This window comes from Chinchilla lanigera, unplaced genomic scaffold (assembly GCF_000276665.1).
Source record: "Chinchilla lanigera isolate Chin_1 unplaced genomic scaffold, ChiLan1.0 scaffold00004, whole genome shotgun sequence".
Classification (NCBI taxonomy): Eukaryota; Metazoa; Chordata; class Mammalia; order Rodentia; family Chinchillidae; genus Chinchilla; species Chinchilla lanigera.
Window position 1 is genome coordinate 29290001 of NW_004955405.1, and position 7752 is coordinate 29297752.

General features: G+C 37.8%; 1 long non-coding RNA gene across 1 annotated transcript; it reads left to right on the top strand.

Moving 5' to 3' along the window:
- Nucleotides 1-289: 289 nt before the first annotated feature.
- Nucleotides 290-7189, top strand: LOC106149406. Its single transcript, XR_001235567.1, has 3 exons — nucleotides 290-711; nucleotides 2809-2954; nucleotides 6671-7189. It is a non-coding gene; the product is annotated as an uncharacterized LOC106149406 (long non-coding RNA).
- The last annotated feature ends 563 nt before the right edge of the window (nucleotides 7190-7752 follow it).

Here is a 7752-nt window from a genome sequence, read left to right on the forward strand (position 1 = left end):
TCTGCACTGGAAACTAGGAGGTGACATCAAGGTGAAGGCGAAGACTTGAGCTTCTCCAAAAACAAAGAAACGAGCCTTCCTTCTTCATTTCCCTTTTATACCATTCTGGTGACAAGTGTCACTAGGGTAGGTCTTCTGTCTTGAGTAAATCCCCTTAGCCACACCCAGAACTGTGCAGATCCCATTTAGCTGAATGTTTCCTGCTCAGATTTACACAATCAGTTAACTATTACAAGTGTATTAGTGCGTCGTGATTCTATTTTCCTTTCCCTTCCCCTTCTCTCTCATCTCTCCTAATCCTCATACCCCTTTCCCATCTCTAACATAGACTATCTCCCTTTTTCTATCATCTCTATTTTATTTTGTTCTAACTTATTTATATTTTGGGTTTCTCAGATAAGGGAAACCATGCATTACTTAACCTTTGGTATCTGATGCATTTCACTTAGTATTGTGGTCTCAAGGTACATCCATTTTCCTACCAAAGACTCACACTGATCCTGCTTTAAGTAGCATTGGTCCTTTACATCCTGTCTCCTTGGCTTTTCCTGATTCTTCTCCCCATCACCCACATCCGTGATACACAGTCATGGAGCGATGACCAATCAGCACTTTCTTTCCTGGATACGCTGTTTCCACAAGAAGGCTGAAGCCCTATCCAGCTGGTACAAATTATAAGAAGAAGCAGAGAGAATTCAGCATTGAGTAGAGGTAGGTTTGGAGTCCAATCAGTAGCGCCTGATCTTTAATAGCTGTGTGACTCACCACAACTAACTTTAATGTTTCACCTCTACAAAATACTTCAACCGCATACCATGTGCAGAGAATGCCATTATAATTACCCGTACACTCAATTCTTAGCTCAAAGACAGAAAATACAAATAGGGAGGAAGCCTATGTGTACTTATGTTTGATCTCATTTTTCTTCACCAGCAAAAAATTTCCTAATTTGGTATTTGCCTTTCCTGCTTCATATGCTTAAATATTTAGTACATATGTATTTAAGTCTAGGCAATATGTACCATTTTTGGCATGCTTTGAAGAAAGGATATAAATGGCTTTATACTGTTAATATCCTCTCTCTCTTATGTTTTCCATACAACATTCTGCTTCAGAGATTTATTTATCTTTAAATTTTAGTTTCTTCATCTTTGAAATGAGTACATCAGACATATGGCGTAAGGTTGCAGTAAAGATCTTAAACAAAATAATGTGGCAAATGTGTGTGGCATAGTAAGTATTCGGCACATCATGCGTACTGAAGAGAATGTCATTTCCTTTCCAGGCCCAGGGAAACAGTGCTCTACATCTGTCAAGCGAAAGGAAGCAACCACTTATTTTGGTCCACAGCAGTGCTCAAATTCCAGTTTGCCACTAAACATTTCAGTTGATATCCAAATGGCCCCATGCAGGAGAGGCAGGCTGAGTACAGGCATTAGCATGCAGTGCTGTGGGAGAGGAACCAGCCTCTATATTCTGTTTCATAGAGGTATAGTCATAATTGTCTTCTGGTTCTTCAAATCATAATTAGATCCCTGAATATGAAAAGTGGAAGCATAACATGCAAGTGCATTTTATACATGGAACACTCAGAAAATTCAGGTAATCATCTCTGACGAAGGTATCACACAGGCATAAACAAATCGCAGTGAAATTTAGTAGACTCCACTTCTATATTTTCTCACTCTACTCTTTTCGCATGCTTGTTGAAGGACCCTATTTTTGTTATTTTGTATTTAATTGCCTCTGCTAAAGCAAACATATTGTGGAATTTCCAGTTATCTTATAAATATTCAAATCATGCCTTGCTTCCATTGAAAGAGCTTTAGTTTTTCTGGAATCCCAACAAATTTCAATCAATCATTCACATTATAAAAATGTGGTAGCCTCAAAATTTTTGAATAATTTGTCTGAGTTTTAGGTTTCTTATAACATGTGGCCGAATGCTAGCTGAAGGCATGCCTACATAATGTCAAAACATGTGGTAATTCAATCATTTCAGTAAAAATTGTCAGTTTGCAAGAGGGAAAAGGAGGAGGATCAAACTGAGTTTTGAGCTTTGTACAGAGTAAACAACTGATTTATTAACAAAATATTCATCTTTTCTCCAGATTATTTATTTGTTGTGTAAATGTAAGCACAATCAGAGAACACAAACATTCGGTTGCAGTAAACAACATTAAAAAAGAGAAATTCTCACAATCTCAGTGTAGTAAAACGAGTTGAATCACATCCTAACAGTAGAGGGTTTGTGGGAGGAACAGAGCTTGGACTCCAAAGGTTTATTATTTTCCAATTGAACTTGACTTCCTCGTAAAAGCCAGCACCAAGCCTTCAATTAGAAATACAGTGGATGGCAGCTGTGCGTAAATCTGATGAATAACCTATCTGAAAATCCTCCTTGTACCAGCTGATTAAAGGAGATGAGGTTGGTCATCTAATAAAAGGAAACTGCTAGGTCTCTAAATTATACATATAGGCTGAAGAACTAATTGTTAAAAACAGTAATGCTGAAAGCATCCATTGGTAGTCTTTTCTTCTTGAAATAATCTCAGCCCAAGGTAGATTTATTGTGACTTACAAAATATCCACACAAAGGATTACTGTTTCAAAACTATAAGCTTTGTAGATTTCTGCTCCTCCCATTTGTAATTATGGCATGGTTCCTAAGGAGATGTAAAAATATCTATTGTATGTGTACCATATGTTATTCTTCAGAGGTAGTAAAAGCTATCTAAAAATTGTACAACATATTGCCAAAATACTTTTATCTAAAAATTCAGTTAACATCAGTCAACTTGATTCCAGGACCTCAAGCAGCCAGTGGACTGAAATTGTTTCCAGCAACTAAACAGCTCTGTTCATGCTTCTGCCCTACTGCCTGTTCTCTGTGCCTCCAAAATACTGTACTGCCTTTGAGAAATGAATAAGGGGTCATGATTCATCTTTAACAGGTACCTCAGACTTCATTTACATGGGTAATGTATAAGACTAGGGACTTGGGAACAACTGTTGGCATTAGGCAGCAGAAAATTATCTTAGCTTTCTAAAAAGTTAACATTGTATCATGTTTATCATTACTATTGGCTGTCCAGAGATAACTGAAAGTTCACATTTTTACAGGTTGTACAAGCAGTCCTCACTTTACACACTCAGGTGAAATAGTAAAAGTAACTGTGTATGTTAGTCAGCTCTCTGGCACTGTGACAAACCACCTGAGACAATAATTTATAAGGGAGAATGGTTCATTTTGGCTCCCAGGTTTAGAGTCCATCAGTCCATAATCAGTTGGCCCATTACTTTTGTGTCCTTGAGGAGGCAGTACAGCATGGTGGGGTCACACGACAAAGAAAGATGCTCACTTTATGACATCTGTGTCCTTCAAGGTTACATTCCCAGTGACCTAACTTTCTCCCTCCAGGCCCTGCCTCTTAAAGATCCTACTACCTTCCAAAAGTACCATGGACTGGGGATCAAGACTTTTTAACACAGGGGTCTTTGGGGGAAACTCATCCAAACCATAGCACAAGCTGAAATGTGCAAAGCTGTTTTAACAATCAATGAAAAATTTAAATAGTTCTGAGATCTTGTCAAAATACAAACATTATAGTGACTGTTGCTGTTAATGTAACTACCTTATTATAGGCTACAAATATATAAGAAAAAAGTGGTAAAACGGGGCCAGAGATATAGCTCAGTGGCATAAGCGCCTGCCCGGCAAGCATAAGGTTCTGAGTTCGATTCCTGGTACAAAAAAAAAAGTAAAAAAAGTGGTAAAACTGATATTTATTTAGTGTACTATGAAACATTATAGGGGCTGGGGATTTAGCTCAGCGGCAAAGCGCCTGCCTGGCAAGCGCAAGGTCGTGAGTTCGGTTCCCGGTTCCGGAGAAAAAAAAAAGAAACATTATAAACATTGAGAACTAAAGTATTATTTCCATGTAAAACTTATCCAGAGCAATTTGAACTGTATTTGTCATATTCTCATCATATGATTTATAGTTTGGAGGAAGTATCATTCCTATGCTTCTTCTAATTATCGAATACTTGGGATTCACCCAACATTTTGTCCTTTGTCTTCACTGTTTGGAAATAGCTCTGAGAGTTCCTTTACTGGGAAAATTTTGCTGGTGTCTCTTCCTCTAGAACATCTGCATCTATCTTGTCACCAGCATCTCCTCATTTATGTGGATGAGTTACTTTCACTTCTGTCCTTTGCGTGCATATCCAGAGAGTTTACAATGCCAGCAGTGCCAACCTCCCCATGCTTGGCTACTTCTTCTATAACTCCCTTTACACTACAGTCAGAGTGTATTTATGCCTACCACATATTTTTTTCTTTGGTGCACTTTCACCTTTGTTGCCCAGTTGCCTCTGTCAAATATCTCTTTTGGTAGAATATCATGTGGCTTTATCATGGGGGAACAAGAAAGCTACTCAACTGCATGCTTTGCTGCCTCGGCACAAGTGGATAACAGATGTCAGTGACCACTCCCTGACACACGTTGAAAGATGCGGCACCATTAGTCACTGATCATGATGTGCAGCTGTTATTTACATAGCGATTTGTGGACTGCAGAGCTAGCAATGAAACTTGGGCTTTGTGCAATTACTCACAGTTAATATACCATGGCAACTAAAACTTGATCCATGCTGTTGAGGGACTGATGTTATTTAACTAAACCATGGTAACTGAAATGCATGCATATTAAAACCATGAAAAAGAAGGCCTGCTTGTATTTGATTCCTTATCACAACTATTGGGGGAAAGGTTAAAACTATAGTGATTAACGTCACAATAGGAGAGTCAAGAAACATTTACTTTTTTGTATCCACAAAGCTCGAGTCTCAGTTTTAAAGTAAAAGTAAAAATGTGATTTCATCCCCATTTTTTTTTTTTCCAATGTGGAAGATTGAAGAGAAAAAGGCCAGTCTAGTTGCCCCTCACTCCTTATAATTAACAAATATAGACGCTGATAAAACTCATAATTAAAATGTTTTAGATTGATTCACAAGTTAATTTCCTAGGATGATATTTAAGTAAGGCACTATTACTTCTAATAGGGTTTCTCCTCTATTAGCATAAACACATATACCGTATCTTTCTCATCCACCCATGCTCAGTGTTGTATCTAAAACAGTGACATTGGACTCATAGAATGTACACAGATCAATGTTCAGATGTAGAAGTAATGCTTGTGTACAGAGTTTAGATATAGAACTGTAACATTATGCACACAGAATCGGTTCTGCTATGCTTGTTTGAGAAAACATTTTTGTTCCATTAGGGAACAATTTGGGCATCATGCAAATTCTGCATTTGCTTATGCATGATTTCACAAGAGAGAAACGCTAGATGAATGCAGAAACCTGCACTTAGATGAACCAAGCTGCAAAGGAGGGCAGAAATGCACACAGCTCAGACATAAACCAGCTCTGTTATTTCACCTTGTGTGTCAGGAGCCACATTCACCCATCCCTAGTGTAACAGCTGTGGAGTTTCAGATAATTCCCCTTTCCCATTCACAGTAACGAAAAGCTATAATCCTTCTGAGGCCCACTTCCATGGTCAAGTTTCATATTTTCAAGCTAAAATGCCATGTTTACTGTAGTACTTGTGCATTTATTAACAACTGAAGGTGGGAAAAAAACTGTTGCGGGTTTTATTAGGTTCCTATCTGTTTTTGTATGTGCTGCTGACAGCAGTGTGCCCTACTTTCCTAAGCTTGCAGTGTTTATCATGCAATTTTACATAGTGCAGTGATTTTTGAAACATGTATCTTGTGTTTTATATGAAGATGTACATTGTAACTAAAATATATATCGTGTTTTCATTTCAAAGATAAAATTCACTACTATAAAGTTATTTAAAGTTTGAGTGAGTGGATCAGTTATAGAATGTTACTTTTTAAGCTTTAAACATCTTCTCTGTGACAAAACCAAGCTTAAAAAATAGTCAAAAGGATGACTTTCTACTGAAAGACCTGTGACCATAAAGGTCATTTGCCTACCCTATCAGTAAAGAAATGGGGCCAATGAGGAGAATTTTAATCTTTTGCCAAGGAAATAACACCTGTCTAGTTTCGAACTGTGTAAACCAGTTGTTCTCAAACTTGAGTGTGTCTTGGATTCACTTGGAAGGCTTGTCAAAACACTGCTCAGATTCTGGTTCATTAAGTATGGGGTAGAACCCCAGAATTTGCATTTTCAATAAATTCTCAAGGGTTGCTCTCATTGATTTGTCTAGTAAGCCCAGTGTCCGTGGTCTATTTTATTTTTAATGGACTATGAAAATAGTTTGATTTTAATCTTAAAATCAGAAGAGAATAATAAGATAAATAATGAATGCACATGTGGAACCTAAGCTAGATTATACTCATTTTTATATCAGTGCAGTCTAAAAACACTGACTCAGTTTTTTTAAATGAAGAAAGAAACCTAAGGGGTTGGGGATATAGCTCAGTGGCCTAAGTGCCTGCCTGGCAAGCGTGAGGTTGTGAGTTTGATCCCTGGTACTGCAAAAAAAAAAAAAAAAAAAAAAGAAAGGAACCTATGAGAGCAAACATTGTCCTTATCCTTGGAAGTCATGATGTCACCATGGGAATGCTGCTATAGGAGCATCTGTTGGAAACTACTGCTCCAAACTTACTGATCTTTTGACATTTTTTAGGGTGCTGTCTTTTATTTGGAACTGTTTTCACTCAGTGATGTTTTTACCCAAAAGAAATAAATTTCTGGTCCTTTATACAATGCAAAGGAAGTCAGCTGTTCAAGAAGCTCATTTAAGTTCATGAGGAGGCACAGAAAACAAATTGTGAGAAAGGCGAAACTGAAGTGTTCGTGCTGGTCTCGCTCAGATGTAAGCTGCAAAGTACAACTGCCATGAATTATTGTGCCACCCTAGTTGCAAAAGGACCACTGCAAAAATTCAATCATCTGGGTGTGATGGCCCAGCCAGGTAACTGGGATGTTAAAGAAGGAGGATGTCTAAACCCCAGAAGTTCAAGGTCAACCTGGAAAAGATAGCAAGACCTAGCCTCTGAAACAAACAAACAAACAAAACACCCACCAAGAAACACAAAGAATGCAACCAGTAAAGAATCTGGGTCATAAGACACTCCTCTAATATCACTGTGTGTTGGTACGGACGTTATAATGTCTGAAACACATTTTCCTGTGTAGAATCCTCTTGTCCCTCACAGCCACCTGTTCAGTGCATGTTGTGTTGAGCAGAACTTACGCTGCATTTAGTAGGAATAAGGGTACACAAAAGACAGCCCTCCCCACAAATTAAGCCTGGGGTGAGTAAAGTGGAAACAAACAGCCCTCTATTATCCTAGATTAACTTCTGTTTTTGTTAAAAGTCCAGGGCTCTTCTGTCTTCCAAAATAACTGTAGTAAGAACTGTAAACCCTCAGTTGGTAAAATGAGTGCATTCCTACTGTACTGTTACACACTTCCAGTCTTCTCCAAATTTTCCCTACTTAACACAATCACTAAAGAAAAAGAGGTTAACGCCAACACCAACAAAGAAAGACTTTTGTTGCATTTTTGATATTTAAAATACCTATAGATTCATTTTGGGACACATAAAACCTACCTACCTACTGACAAGCAAAAAGAATAAAAAGATAACAATCCTTAAGCCTACCTGGGAGCTAACTACCTGTAATGTTTTGGTGTTATTTAAAGATAATACTGGTTGTTTCATATATGATGTTTTAAAAAACAGTTGATAGCATTTGTAATGTT